Source organism: Zonotrichia leucophrys, chromosome 17 (assembly GCF_028769735.1).
Source record: "Zonotrichia leucophrys gambelii isolate GWCS_2022_RI chromosome 17, RI_Zleu_2.0, whole genome shotgun sequence".
Classification (NCBI taxonomy): Eukaryota; Metazoa; Chordata; class Aves; order Passeriformes; family Passerellidae; genus Zonotrichia; species Zonotrichia leucophrys.
Window position 1 is genome coordinate 3,385,713 of NC_088186.1, and position 16,065 is coordinate 3,401,777.

Below are 16,065 nucleotides of genomic sequence, written 5' to 3' on the forward strand. Positions count from 1 at the left end.
CTGGATGATGATGATTTTACCAGTCACCCCTTCCTTGGGAGGGCTTTCTTCCAACTGATTTTTTTTCCCTGTCCAAAGCCACACCAAGCAAGTTCTCAGCATGCAGAAGTTCCTTGTTCCCCCTCAGAGGAGGTGCCTCCCCTCTCCCCAAGAGCAGAATGAAAATCCCAGCCATTCACAGGGAGGTTTTTTTCACCCTTTCCTCTAGACAGGCATTAATATTTCCACTTGCTGTCAGGAATTCAGACAGCACCATTCCTGGAGCGGCACTGGGTTGGTGTACATGCTTTGGGATGGAGACAGGCAGTCTGTGAGGGCTCCAGCAGCTGGCACAGCCCTGGATCTGCAGCAGGGAAAAGAGAAGGACCTTCCCCACCAGCAAACCCCCTTTACAGTGCTCTTCACCCATGTGCTTCTCCTGGAGAATCACAGTTCCTTTATCAGGTCCATCTCTCATTGTATTTTACCTTCCTCAATTCATAAGAAAATTATTATTTTAGCAGGCAGGCATTTAATTAAGTTTCACTGTGTTTGCTTTGGCTCTCACAGCACGGAAAATCTCCTGTTAACAGCCATCCCTTGAGCGTGGGGTTCTGATCCAGCCAAACTGCCTGGATGCAATCCCTTCTCCCAGCAATTCCCCTTCTCCTTCCAAACCCTCCCAGCCCCACTGGGGTGCTCCCAGCACAAAAAGAACCTTCTCAGCAGGCAGCAGGAGCTCAGCTCAGCACTGCTTGGCATCGTGGCTGCTGCCCACTCCTCCCCTGCACCCCTGCCTGACTCACAAACTTCCCACTCCAAATTAACACCCATTAGGGCTTATTTCCATCACGCTCCTCCCACGCAGCCACAGCTCTGCCTGGGTTCAAAAACAGCCATGGAGCTGTGTTTGCAGCCTGGGTTTAGCCCAGGTTTGTTTCCTAGAGGGATGTTGCCCTCCTGAGAGCTGAAAGCATCGTTGTTTTTTGGGGTGGGAGCAAAGCAGCTGCCCCTGAGGAGCTGCTCACTCCTGGGCTGGGTTGTTTCATCCAGCAAATCCACAGAACTTCAGCCCTAAGGAGTAAAAGGTTCTTTTTTCCTCTGCAGCTCATCTTTGTGAGGTAATTAAGAGCTGCTGTTGATGTTTTGGTTTAATTTAGAAAAAAAAAAACCAAAACAAATTGGATTTGGGATCCTCAGCTCCCTGCCCTGCTCTGCTGCCAGCCCTGAGGATCTGGGACGCAGATCATGCTCTGTCTCCCCCACCTGTGATGCAACATCTCCCCAAAAAAACCCCTTGGTGTGCTTAAAAATCCCCAAAAATCCAAAGCAGGGCTTGATATTCCCTCTCCTCTCTGTGCCCTCCTCTCCCCTCCTCTCGTTGCTGTTTTGTTTTGCAGTTGCTGCTGTTGCCATGCCATCTCCTTTTGTTGCTATGGATTAATAGTGTTTTTTTACTTATTTTTATGTATGTCCTGGGAACATGATTGCTTAATTTGCCCTGCAGGTTTGTGGGCCTGACAGGCATTTCCACATCGTCACCTTATCTTAATCCAGTTCTGGGCTGCTTGCAGGATAAATACCTGCAGAAATTCCTGTTCCTGAGGAGGTCTGGGACAGGGATTTGTCCCAGCAAGTGGCCAGGGTGGGAGTGGTGGGGACACGCTGTTCCTACAGCCTCTGCTGGGCACTTCCTCTTGGAAGTGACTACTTCTTCTTCTTCTCTTTCTTCTTCTTCTTTTTCTTCTCCTTCTTCTCCTTCTTCCTCTCCTTCTTCTTCTTCTTCTCTTTCTTCTTCTTTTTCTTCTTCTTCTTCTCCTTCTTCCTCTCCTTCTTCTTCTTCTTCTTCTTCTTCTCTTTCTTCTCCTTCTTCTTCTTCTTCTCTTTCTTCTTCTTTTTCTTCTCCTTCTTCTCCTTCTTCCTCTCCTTCTTCTTCTTCTTCTTCTTCTTCTCTTTCTTCTTCTTTTTTTTCTCCTTCTTCTCCTTCTTCCTCTCCTTCTTCTTCTCCTTCTTCTTCTCCTTCTCTTTCTTCTTCTTCTCCTTCTTCTCCTTCTTTTTCTTCTTTTTCTCCTTCTCCTTCTCCTTCTCCTTCTCCTTCTCCTTCTCCTTCTCCTTCTCCTTCTCCTTCTCCTTCTCCTTCTTCTCCTTCTTCTCCTTCTTCTTATTATTTATTTTATTTTATTTTATTTTTATTTTATTTTATGCCATTGCCTCACCACAGCCCTAATGAATAAGGACACAGGCTCACAGGGATCAGCCTCTTCCCCTCCATCCTCCTGGGCCATGTCCCAAGCAGTGCTCAGACAAATTTACCCCCAGAGCCATGAGCCTTGGAGGTCCCTGCCTTGCCCACATCAAAGGGGAGCTGTGACATCATGGAGATCACAGAAAACATCACCTCTGCCTGTCTGGTGGGGGAAAGCAGCTCCTTGCACAGCTGGTGGGGCTCTAAATGACACAAGGGCTGAGGAACATTCCAACCATAACATCCTGCAGCCTCCAGCCACCAGACAAGGCAGCTTTTATGAGGGTAGGAATGGATCTTTAATAAACTGGAGGTTTTTAATTTGTCAGAGGCTGCTGGGGACGGGATCCACCACAGGATGGGTCATTTTTGGCCAGGCTGTTGTGCTGGCTGTCCCTTGGCCACCCAGGTCCCCTGCTGGTGCTGCTGGGAGGATCCTCACTCTCCTGTGCACCCATCCAAGGGGGTGATTCACCAACATGGGCATCTCACAGCATCTTCCCTCTGCTCCCATGGAAATCCATCCTTGTCCTGTGAGGAGAGGGCTTGGAAGCACCTCTGAGCCCCTGGAAGTTTCCAAGGCCAGGCTGGATGGGGCTTGGAGCAACCTGGTCCGGCAGAAGTGTCCCTGTCCATGACAGAGGGGTGGGATCCCAGTTCTTTAAGGTCCTTTCCACCCCAAATTCCATGATTCCATGGTGAATGAGGCTAAAAATCCTCATGGCACAGGAGCAAATCCATTCTTCCTGCCCTCATCAGTCCCTGTGTTTGCACAAACTGGGTTTTGGAGGTAAAGGAGTTCCATGCTAATAAATGTTTTCTGCAGTTCCAAAACCATGTTCCTCACTGCTGTGTGTGTTTATACGTGGAATTCTGCAGGGTTTGGGGCTTTGCTGGTGTTTTTTTTAAGGTTTTCTTTCACCCTGTTTTAAAGCAGCACCTGAGGGAAGGTGATGCTGAGAGGCTGCTCCACCACAGAGTAACAAATCTCTCCCTTTATTTATCCTTCCTCAGAGCCTGCCAGCCCCCTCTGAAGGGCTGTTTGCTGCCATCAATCCTGGAGGAGCCCTTGGGGGCCAGGAGAGCAGTGACACCTGAGATTTGTCCTATTGATTACCCCGGGATGGGAGGAATCCAACACCAGGAGCAGACAAACACCCGCGAGGGGCACAGGGCAATTGTCAGCTTTGCTTTGCAGCTTTATTGGGTTTGGAAGATTTCATTTTTCTTTTCCCTACCTGGAGGCTGAGAGAAAGAGGTAAAACTTTCCTAAATTCCTGCTCGTTTCTCTGTTTGAAGTTCCCCAGTTAACACCACACGCCAGAGAGAAAAACCCCCCTCAAAATCCCCCCAGCCACGAGTGAGATCTCACATTATTGCCTCTGACAGCTCTCATTCCTCAGGCACTTTCTTTTTCCTTCCTCAAAGGAGGAGGGGGAAAAAATATCAAAGGTTTCCAAACCTGAGCACCTTCTGAGAGTGCAGAATGCAGCCCCATGTCGGGAGGGATGCTCTGAGCTGGGAAGGATGGATGCAATCCTTGGGAACAGTTACATGTGTTTGCCATCGCTCTTGCCTTGGGCCCTTGGAAAATGTTTGTAGCTTTCAATTAATCTCATTAGTTTGGAAGTAGATGGAGGGGCGGGAAATCAAAATAATTTCATGGGGAATTCTCTTGAATGGCTTTTTAAAAACACGTAATTGAGAGAGGTGGTGGTTGTGGAAAACATTCTAATGGTGCTGAAATCAGCGGAGGGGGAGCAGTAAGGAATGTTCAGGAAAAGCCTCGTGTGAGGGGCCTTGGGGACAGGTTTGGGACCCTCAGCCGGGTCCCTGGGCTCTGATAAGCCCTGGGAGAGCCCTGCTGGCCATCATTGAGTCAGTTTTTCATTTCTTTTGCTGCTCTCCCGAGTCTGCAGGCTGGGAGGGGTTGGTGATTCCTGCAGTTTGCTCTGCCTCGCTCAGTGACTGTCCCCAGGGTGTACACTATTTACAATTACTCTCCAATACCATCACCTATGTTAGACAGTGAGCTTCTACTCCAAACCAATCCAGAAGTGCCAACAGCACTGCAGAAGATGGAGGCCAAGAAGAAGAAGAAGGACAAAGGCTGGACATGCCCAGATCCCTCCATCTTGCCCCCTGAACCCCCATTCTAATAAACCCCAAAAATCTACTTTTCACCCTGTGATAAATTCACTGTCATTCTACTTAAACTTTCATGGCTTTTAATTCTTCATATAAAGTTGGTAATTGTGTTTTCCAAGGGCTCCATCACAGTCACAGGGGTCTTGGGCTCTGTGCCAAGGTCTCTGAGCCCCCTGACAGGGTCCTGAGGAATTTCCTGGCTCCATGTGGGTCAGACCCATGGCTGGCTCCCACAGTGCCATGGAGCTGTTCAATGGAACAGGATCCCCCCTTCTCCAAGCCCAGCCCTTGGCACAGGGCAGCCTTGGCTCCCATCCTAGAGGAGAAGAGCATTGCCCTGGGGCAGTGTGAGCGCAGCCAGTGTGTGTCCAGCTCCCAAATATCCCCCAGAGCACGAGGAGAGCTCAGCTGGGAGGGGGAATGGGCAGCATGACCCAATTTATGTGGGTTTCTGTCAATAAAGCTGGCACTGCTCCCTCTGAGCTTTGTGAAATGATGGGCCTGGAGCAGCTCCCAGAGAAGGGAATTTCTCAGTGCAGCATCCCCTGGGAGGAGGGAGCTGCACCTCCCTCGTGTGGTTGCTCCTCTGCTCGTCTCCAAGGGGTGGAATAGAGAGGAGAAATCCCAAATTTCAGCCTTGGAGCTGCTGGTTTGGGCCACACAGCCTTGATTCCTTCTAGAAGCCTTTATCACCCAAGGAGGAAACCCAAATCCTCTGGTACCCTGGGCTGGAAGGAGAGGGAGGCATGGAAATGGAGAGAGAAGAGGAAAAGCTTTGTCAAACAAACAAAAAAAAACCAAACAAAAAAGCCAATAACAAAAAAGCTCAAAAAAACCCTAAAACACAAACAAACAAGCAAAAAAACCCACTCAGTCTCCATGGGGTGGAATAGGGAGGAGAAATCCCAAATTTCAGCCTTGGAGCTGCTGGTTTGGGCCACACAGCCTTAATTCCTTCTAGAAGATTTTATCACCTTCTAGAAGCCTTTATTCAAGGAAGAAACACAAATCCTCTGGTACCCTGGGCTCCTCCTGTGCTGGAAGGAGAGGGAGGCATGGAAATGGAGAAGGAAGAGGAGAAATTTTGTCAAACAAACAAAAAACAGAACAGAACAAACAAGAAAACAACAACAAACAAAAAAGCACAAAAAAAACCCCTAAAACATAAACAAACAAAAAACCCCCCACTCAGTCTCCATGGGGTGGAATAGGGAGGAGAAATCCCAAATTTCAGCCTTGGAGCTGCTGGTTTGGGCCACACAGCCTTGATTCCTTCTAGAAGCCTTTATCACCCAAGGAGGAAACCCAAATCCTCTGGTACCCTGTGCTGGAAGGAGAGGGAGGCATGGAAATGGAGAGAGAACTGAGGAAAAACAAATTGTCAAACAAACAAAACAAAACAAATCAAATCAATAACCAAAAAAAAAAGAAAAAAAACAAACCTAAAACACAAACAAACAAAAAAACCCTCACTCAGTAGTTCAGAGCAAACTTTGTACTAGTTGAAGATCTGACCTTGTGTTCTCTCCTAGGAACAAACAAGAGCAGAATGAGGATCATATTATTTTGCCTGAAATTTGGAGTGGATCAGACCCCTGCTGTTGCAAGCCCCTGCAATGAATGGCTATAAACAAGATGCATTTCCAGAGGATGAATTAAACACTGAGCCTGAGTGCTGACTGTGTTTCAGAGATGTTTATTTGTCCTTGCTGCCTCTCCATGAAGAGTTGCACAAGGACTTACTAAATTTTAACCCCACATTGTTCCTGGGTAAACAATGTCCTTTATCCAACCTCAGGAGTGCTCAGAGCTGAGATAAGCTCAGGTTGGCTCTGCTCTCTGGAGCTTTCAGCCTCTTGGAACCTCTTCCCACAGACCCCAGGGCACCCACATCATTCCCAACAGCCTCCAAACCTCCGGCAGCTTTCTGCATTTTTATGCCAAAAAAGTTTTTTGAGAGAAGTGGAGCAACTTTTATCTCAGCTCCTCTCTTTATTTTTGGAAAGAGAAAAGGGGACTTTGTTTGGGAGTCACAGCTCCTGGGACAGTTTATCACTAATTTTTCATGGTGATAAACCCTGAAAAATTGGGGTTTATCACCATGAAAAATTAGTGATAAACTGTCCCAGGAGCTGTGACTCCCCAACAAATCCATGTCCCACAGGGAGCAGTGGTTGGAATGAGGTGATTTCCAGCCTAAACCATTCCATGGTTCCATTTGTCCATCCTCCTCCTGCCCTTCCAGAGTGGAAATTGTGAAGCTTTGAGAGTTTCCTCCATCCCAACCCTCCCTCTGTTCCTCCCAGCATCACTGTGAGCACACACACACAAAAGAGGCTGAAAAGGGGTGAATTTCACTGCAGACTTTCTGTCTGCTTCCACTTCCAGAGGCTGCACAGCCTTGTGCTTTTGGACCATCTGCTGCCATCCATGGGATGGGGACTCAGGGCTGCACAGCCACCAGCATCCAAGCAGGGAGAGCAGCCTGGAGTGCAGCATTTCTGGGGGAAAAAATACTTTTTTCTGCTCAGGAAGGAAAAGCTTAATGAAAGAAGTGTGAAAACCAACCCAGCTCCCTTTGCCTTCTCTCCCCTCCCTGCTTCCAGGGGTGTTTTGTGGTGTTTCCCCCACTTTGGGAGGATGTAGACACAGGATGGGAGATGCTGAATGTGACTCTCCCAGAAGAAGGATCTGTGCCTTGTAGAAACATTTCTGAACTCGTGTTTGTTCCCTCTCCTGGGTCTGGGCAGAATGTCAAAGCCTGCTCTGAGCTGGAAATATTTTAAGACTAGCACTCACTGGAGACTGAAACAATGGCAATTCTTCAGCTACTGAGGCTTTTATAAAAGGGCTTTTGACACAGAGGCTGCTTAGGGTTGGGGGTTTTTTTTCTTTCTTTTTTTTTCCAGTTGGTTTTTCTCCCAGAAAACACTGTGCTAGTGTCCTGTGTGTGCTCATGCACACACTTTTGAGTGTGCAAAATAATCCCTGTGCTTCCAGGGGGGGCCAAAGGTGGGAATGCCCAGGAGATGCCTCCAGCCCTGCTCCAGTGAGGAGGAGGAGGCAGCTCACACGGGATCCAGGCAGCGATGCAGGAAGAAAAAGACATTTTAGAGTAAATGTCAGCTTTTGCGTTTCTGGGTTTGGGGCTTTTTTTAAACACGTGGGTGGGACTTTTAATGCCCAGATGAAGCTGAGATGGTTTCAGTCTCCAGGGCTTATCCAGAAGATTCACACAAACACTATGGAAAGTGTCTCTTTGCTCAGGGAGGATGAAATTTGACACTGCAGAGATTTTAACCCGGTGTTGCAGCGAGGAGCCTCGGTGGTTAGCGTGTCATATCTGATAAAGGCTAATCAGCCCTCCTTCAGGCACCATTCCAATCTTATTTCCATCTGCTCCCCATGCAGATTGTGCTATCCATGATATGGACTCACAGGCAGGGAAACCACTGCAGGTCCTGCTCAGGAATCAGAGGATCAACAGTGGAGAAGGACATGATGGATCCCAAAGCAGAACCTCTGAAAACAGCCCAGGCATCTCCAAAACACAACCCTTGAAAACAGCCCAGGAACTTCCCAAAGCAGAACCCTTGAAAACAGCCCAGGAACTTCCCAAAGCAGAACCCCCGAAAACAGCTCCGGGAGCTCCCAAACCAGAACCCTTGAAAGCAGCTCCCAAACCAGAACCCCTGGAAACAGCCCAGGTACCTCCCAAAGCAGAACCCTTGAAAACAGCCCAGGCAGCTCCAAAACCAGAATCCCTGAAAACAGCCCAGGCAGCTCCCAAAACAGAACTCTTGTAAGCAGCTCCCAAACCAGAACCCCTGAAAAGAGCCGAGGTACTTCCCAAAGGAGAACCCTTGAAAACAGCCCAAGCAACTCCCAAACAAGAACCCCTGAAAACAGCCCAGGCACTTCCCAAACCAGAACCCTTGAAAACAACCCAGGTACCTCGCAAAACAGAACCCCTGAAGACAGCCCAGACATCTCCCAAACCAGAACCCCTGAAAACAGCTCCCAAAGGAGAACCCCTGAAAACAGCCCAGGCACCCCAATCCCTGCCTGGAAACCAGCAGCCTCCAGCCCCAGTTTGCCCTGGTGTGGGGATGGGATCCCACTGGGCTGCAGGTTCCCTGCCCAGCCCCAAGCTCTGCATCCCCTGGCCCCAGTGCATCCCTCCCAGGCTCCTCTCCCTGCCTGGAGCCTCCTCCCCAATTATCCTGCTGCTGTTTGTTCAGGCCGTGTGGATTCAGCTCTCCAGCCTCATGTGTGCTGTGTGTATAGGGAAAGATAGATTGTCGCTGCTTTCCAGTATAAATCACATTCCTTACAACACTCCAAAGTAGCATTTTCAACCTCAGGGTGCTAATAGGATCCAGCAGGAGAAAGAAATGTCAGCTAAGTAGCAGGCGCTGTTTGGAGAGTGCAATGGAGCTGATCCACAGCCCCGGGGCAAAAGGAGCAATCCCAGGGCAAAGGTTAAAGAGTTCAGGAGCACTTCAGCCTACTTAATTGCAACAGGCCTCTTACACGGTGTAAGATGGATGGCTCGGGCCGGGCGAGGGGGGCACAGCGGGGCCGGCAGCATCGCCCGCCCCGGAGCGCCGGCAGGGCCGGGAGAGGAGCGGGATGGAGCCATGGAGGCCCCGCGGCTGCTGCTCACCCCTCACATCTCCCCGGAACGCTGCTGGGGGGCAGAGCTGTGACAGCACATCCTCCGGCCATCAGCTCTGTCCCACTGTATCCTTCAGCCATCAGCTCTGCCTCATCCTGATCCTCAGGCCCTAAACTCTACCCCATCCTGAGCCTCAGGCCATGAGCGCTGCCCTGTCCCCATCTTCAGGCCATCAGCTCTGCCCCATCCAGATCCTGGGGCCATAAACTCTGCCCCATCCTGATTCTCAGGCCATGAACTCTGCCCCATCCCTATCCTTGGGCCATGAGCTCTGCCCCATCCCAATCCTCCAGCCATCAGCTCTGCCCCATCCTGATCCTGAGGCCACAAACTGCCCCATCCCCATCCTCTGCCCCAATCCAATCCTCAGGCCATAAACTCTGCCCCATTCCCATTCTTGGGCCATAAACTGCCCCATCCTGATCCTGAGGCCCTAAACTCTGCCCCATCCCCATCCTGGGGCCATCAGCTCTGCCCCATCCTGATCCTGAGGCCCTAAACTCTGCCCCATTATGATCCTCCAGCCATCACCTCTGCCCCATCCTGATCCTCAGGCCATGAGCGCTGCCCTATCCCCATCCTCAGGCCATAAACTGCCCCATGCCAATCCTGGGGCCCTAAACTCTGCCCCATCCTGATCCTGGGGCCATGAAGCACAGGGATTATTTTGAACACTCAAAAGAGTCTGCCCCATCCCGATCCTCAGGCCCTAAACTCTGCCCCATCCCAATCCTGAGGCCATCAGCTCTGCCCCATCCCAGATCCATGGGAATTTATACTGCAGAGGGCTTTTGCAAAGAGCTCAGCACAGGCAGATAAACAACCAGTAGCCAGAATAACTCCAGCTGCCAAGGAAATGTTTCCTGCTCCCCCGAAAATCATAAGGAACGTTTTAAGGGGGAAGAGGGGGAATTGGGTACTGTTGCTGCTCTTGTAGCTTTTCTTTTAGGATTTGTTTTCTGATTTCCTTTCATTTTGAATCTTCAGAATCTGAGCGTGTTTTGTATCAGTCCCAAGGTGTTTCTCTTGGGAAGGCGCCTCAGATAATATTTTTAGTAGAGTTTTGGCTTGTTTTCTGACACACATCTGAGAAATGTCATCAAAAGCCGATGTTTTGCATGGAAAAGGTCTTTTGCATTATTCTATTTTTTTTTCATCTGAAGAAAAAAAAATAGAATAAAACTATTTTTTCCCTTTCTCATCGGGAGGTTTATGCTGTTTCCCTGGTGATAAAGACACAGGGCTGGCTCTTGAGACAGATGCGTTTAATAATTCCCAGCTCTGCCACAAACCCCCGCGATGACCTTGGGGATGCGTGGGGTGGGATTTTGCTCTTAAAGCTCCTGTTTGGCTGGGAAAAACATCTGAAAATTCTGCCCCGTTGTTTTCATCGCGTCCCTCATCCCAGAAACCACCCCTGGTGCTGGAGATGCTGCTGCCCCATCCATCCATCCCCGAGCCGGGATGCTGCTGCTCCATCCATCCATCCATCCATCCATCCCCGAGCCGGGATGCAGAGTGAGGGTGGAGGATGCCCTCTCGTGGGAAGAGCGGGGCTCAGCCGAGTTCCCGATCCCCTCGGGGGCATGGGGAGACCCCCGACCCTGCGTTCCCCCTTCCCCGGGGATGCTTCGGGTACCCCCAAATCTCTGGGAGCATCCTCGTCCTCCCCAAGGGGGCCTCACTGATACCTCCACAGCGTTCACCTTTTATTGAGACAGGTGTGGTGGTTGTGAAAAATGTGTATTTTGTGTTTGGCTTTTCACAAATATTCAAATGAATATTGTATGTGTTGTGTTAGAAAGCAATGCTGTATTAATTTTCTTAAGTAGTGTGTTAAATTTGTATTTTATGGTTGGCTTTTCACAAATATTCAAATGAATATTATATGTGTTGTGTGTAAGAAAGTGATGGTGTATTAATTCTCTTAAGCAGTGTGTTAAATATAGTTTTAGATGTGAAAAATTCATATTTTATTGAGAGAGGTGTGGTGGTTGTGAAAAATGTATGTATTTTATGATTGGCTTTTTGCAAATATTAAAATGAATATTATATGTGTTGTGTTGGAAAACAACGCTGTATTAATTCTCTCAAGTACTGTATTAAAAATAGTTTTAGGTGATAAAAAATGTTAAAATAGAAACTATACTATGTAGGATATTTTTTTAAAGAAAGGACTCACACTGAGATAGCAGCCACAGGACACCTGAATCTTTCAGAGAAAGAGAATTTATTGTTCCTTTATGAGAAGAAATGAACTTCTTCCCGCCTCAGAGGCGCTGTCAGGATTCAGAGGAAGAAGCTGACACTGACCAGACAGAATCCTGTGTTTGAATGGAATTTATGCATCATGGATGAGGTGTATGAATATACAACAGGTTATTGTTTTTAAGGGTTAATCCTCTGTTAACGTGGGTCCTTTTTCGGGCTTGTGCTGCCCAGAAAAGGTACCCAGACTGTCCATAACTCTTTGTCTCTATTGTCTCATATTGTCCTAATTCAAATTGTCAAAATTATTATTACTCTAATTATATTACTATTTTTATAACCATTTTATTACTATTAAACTTTACAATTTAAAACAATGATTTTTAAGCGGCGTTACATCAACAGAAGAATGAGATCTGACTCGTTTTCAGAGCTGTTTATTATTTTATATATAAGAAATATATAGGGCCTTGGTGATCGGTGGCTCCTAAATCCCGATCGCAGATGTCCAGTCCAAGGGGCACGTGCAGTGGGGCGTGATAGAGCAATGCTCTGCAATCTGCACCAAAGTGCAGTCAGTTTTACTCGAAATCTATTTGTTGCTGTGATGCGCAGTCTGAAATCAGGCTGAGGAAAGTGAATTTGACTCTATGTTTCAGAAGGCTGATTTATTATTTTATTATATATAAGAAAATTATATATTAAATCTATGCTAAAAGAATAGAAGAAGGGATTTCATCAGAAGGCTGGCAAAGGAAGGGAATGGAATAATAATAAAATCTTGTGAGTGAACAGAGAGTCCGAGACAGCTGACTGTGATTGGCCATTAATTACAAACAACCACATGAGACCAATCACAGATGCACCTGTTGCATTCCACAGCAGCAGATAACCATTGTTTACATTTAATTTCTGAGGCCTCTCAGCAGAAAAGATCCGAATGAAAGGATTTTCCATAAAATCTGTCCATGACAGAGAGGGGACAGGAGGGTGGGCATGCAGGGGCAGCGATGGGGGTACCCCAGCTGCCATCACCCAGCCCAGCATCACACCCCACATCCCCCAAAGCCCAGAAGGGGGGCTCAGGAGAGGAGCAGGGCAGCGAGGATGCAGGGCAGCAGCAGGGGCCCGGGCCGAGGCCGGGGCGCTCCGGGGGAGGCGTTGCACAGGTCGGTGTCGCAGCAGTGGATGCGCACCCCCGGCAGCTCCTGCTGCTGGCAGTGCCGGGAGGTGGCACAGCCGCTGGTCAGGAGGATGCCCAGCACCACTGCAAGGCAAGCACAGGGAGGGACGTCAGGGAAAATGGCACTGTAGGACATGAAACAACGCCACGGGAATTCGCTGCTCCTTCCCAGGTAAAAAATGTGTCACAGATATGTTTTATGAAAAATCCTCTTTGGATTTTTTCTCCTGAGAAGCCTCAGAAATGAAATGTAAGGAATAATTATCTGCTGCTGTGGAATGCAACAGGTGCATCTGTGATTGGTCTCATGTGGTTGTTTCTAATTAATGGCCAATCACAGTCAGCTGGCTCGGACTCTCTGTTCACTCACAAGATTTTATTACCATTCCTTTCTATTCCTTTCCAGCCTTCTGATTAAATCCTTTCTTCTATTCTTTTGGCATCATTTTAATATATCCTTTTCCTTTAATATATCATTTTCTTGTAATGTAATATATATAATAAAATAATAAATCAGCCTTCTGAAGCATGGAGTCAAGATTCTCGTCCCTTCTTTCGTCCTGGGACCCCTGCGAACACCACCACAAAAAGGGACCTTTATTTCCTGACTCCAGCATTTATAGATTTCCCAAAGTGATAATGGATTGGAGGGTGACACTGCCACCTCTCTGATGACACTGGACAAACCAACAGTCCATCGAGTTTCTCCTCTTCCATAAAAGAATGCAAAACAATAAGTTATTTACAGAAAGCATATGAGAAAGTTTGTTACAAGAATGTAAATATCAGAAGGTGTGGTGGTGCTCACAGGGGTCCCAGGATGAGGGAAGAGATGAGAATCTTGACTTTATGTTTCAGAAGGCTGATTTATTATATTATTATATATATATTACATTAAAAGAAAATTATATACTAAAACTATACTAAAAGAATGGAAGAAAGGATTCCATCAGAAGGCTTGAAAGGAAAGGAATGGAATGATAATAAAATCTTGTGACTGACCAGAGATTCTGAGACAGAAGGACTGTGATTGGCCATTAATTAGAAACAACCACATGAGACCAATCACGGATGCACCTGTTGCATTCCACAGCAGCAGATAATCAATGTTTACATTTTGTTCTGAGGCCTCCCAGCTTCTCAGGAGAAAAATCCTAGCAAAGACATTTTTCATAAAATATTTCTGTGACGAGAAGGCTTAGAAAATTTTAAATTTCTAATTTTTAAAAAATCAGGGTGACAGGTTTGGGGCTGAAGAGGGGCTGCACTCACCACTCTCTGTTTTAATGCAGAACCGGTGCTTGAAGCCCTGGTGGCTCTGGGAGCAGGTGATCACCTCAGGCTTGGAGCACCCCATGTCCACGTTTTTGGTGCCAACCACGATGTTGCAGCCATAGCACTGCAGTCCAGACACTAAACAAGAACCAGAAGGAACACGGCTGGATTTTTATTTTATTTTTTCCAGGGGGGGAAAGGCTTCATCTCGTTCCGAGCCGCTCTCTACAGACGGCTTCGCAGCACTCCCTGCCTTGCCAAGTCGCATTAAGCCCGAGCCAGGAGCTGCCCGTCACTGTTTACCCGGTGGGCCCGAAAATACAGATTCATCTCCCACTAGAGGTCAGTGCGAAATCAGAGATTAGCCGGAGATTTGAGCTGGGATCAAACTGTGCGAGCTCTGAAATAGGGGATGGAAAGAGCAGGTGAAACCTCACAACCACAGACACCACCGAGTCAGGGCTCAAGGCAGGCTCAGAAACACCAAATTTTCACCAAACGTCTCCAGTTTAGCTGTGCTTGCTAGAAACAGCTTTTCCTTTTTTCACCAAATTTCTCCAGTTTAGCTGTGCTTGCTAGAAACAGCTTTTCCCTTTTCCACCAAATTTCTCCAGTTTAGCTGTGCCTGCTAGAAACAGCTTTTCTTTTTTGCACCATTTTCCCTCCAGTTTAGCTGTGCCTGTTTTGGCGCTATTTGCTCCATAGGGATGGGTTTATCAGCGCGGTTTGGTTTTCCCCCTGATGTTATCACACAGGATCTGTCAGGAAGGCAAACCTGCTTGGAAATAAAAGGGAAATCCTCCTTCAGAGCCGCCGTGGTGCCTGTGACCCCGGGCCAGTGGCCTCAGGGTGTCCCCAGGGCTTTGCACAGCTCAGCCCTTCCCCTGCAGCCACTGTGTCTGAAAACTGCCACAATGGGAATTAAACCATTTCTCAGGTTCCTAAAAAAAACCAAAAAACAAAACAACCCACAAACCAAAAAGCCTTTAAAGGATATTAATTTACACCATCCACTTCTGCTGTGGAGGTTAAGGCAACCTCTGTTGATTAATCAGGTTGCTGTTATTACCTTTCCTCGTCTCTGAACACCAATCCAGAGACCTTCCTAGCCCTCCTGTGTTCCCATAGGGTTTTGGGGGCTCAAAATCTGCTCCCACAGATTTGGAGCATCCTCACACAGCCAGGCACAGCAAAGGGAGTCCCTGCCCCGGCCAAACCAGGGAATAGGAGCCCAAAGGATCACAAATTCTGGCACGCTGCCCTTTTGTACAAAACACAGTGACACCAGCTCCATCCTAAAACCACCAGCACGCAGCTGCACCACTCGGGAGTGCTCCTAAATTCACCCTGAGGATAAATTCCACATGGGAAAGTCGGGTTTATGGAGGATGGAAAAGGACAAATCCCACCTGGGGAAATATACTAAAACTATACTAAAAGAATAGAGTATAGGTCGGGTTTAGGGAGGATGGAAAAGGGTAAATCCCACCTAGGCAGGTCAGGTTTAAGGAGGGTGGGAAAGGGTAAATCCCACCTAGGCAGGTCAGGTTTAAGGAGGGTGGGAAAGGGTAAACACCACCTTGGCAAGGGGGATTTAGGGAGGATGGAAAAGGGTAAATCCCACCAGAGCAGGTTGGGTTTAGGGAGAATGGAAAGGGTAAATCCCACCTAGGCAGGTCAGGTTTAAGGAGGGTGGGAAAGGGTAAATCCCACCTTGGCAAGTCGGGTTTAGGGAAGATAGAAAAGGATAAACCTCACCTGGGCAAGTGGGGTTTAGGGAGGATATAAAAGGGTAAATCCCACCTTGGCAAGGGGGATTTAGGGAGGATGGAAAAGGATAAATCCCACCTAGGCAGGTCAGGTTTAGGGAAGATATCAAAGGGTAAATCCCAGTTGGGCAGGTCGGGTTTAGGGAGGATGGAAAAGGGTAAATCCCAGCTGGGCAGGTCAGGTTTAGGGAGGATACAAACTGTGACTCCAGGAGAGCAGCACTCACCCTCCGGCAGGACGAACACCACGGTCAGCAGCGACAGGACCCCATGGGCACCTCCAGCCATGTGTCTGCAGAGCATGGGGGGCATCTCGGGGGTCCCCCAGAGCTCACAGGGTGAGCAGGGCTCTGGGGGAGCGGGCTGACACCCCCTCTCCTCCCGGCTCCTCACCTAGGCCCTTCTGATCCTCGGTGCCGCCTCCTCACCTGCCAGCCCTGCCCGGGGTGCAGCAGGGACCAGACCTGGCTGCCCAGCCAGCCCCTGGCACCCAGGCTCCTGCTGTGGGTGTTTAATTTCTCCCTGCTCCTCTGGAGAGATTCCCCGACTCTCTCAGTCCGTGCACAGACCTGAGTGCGTC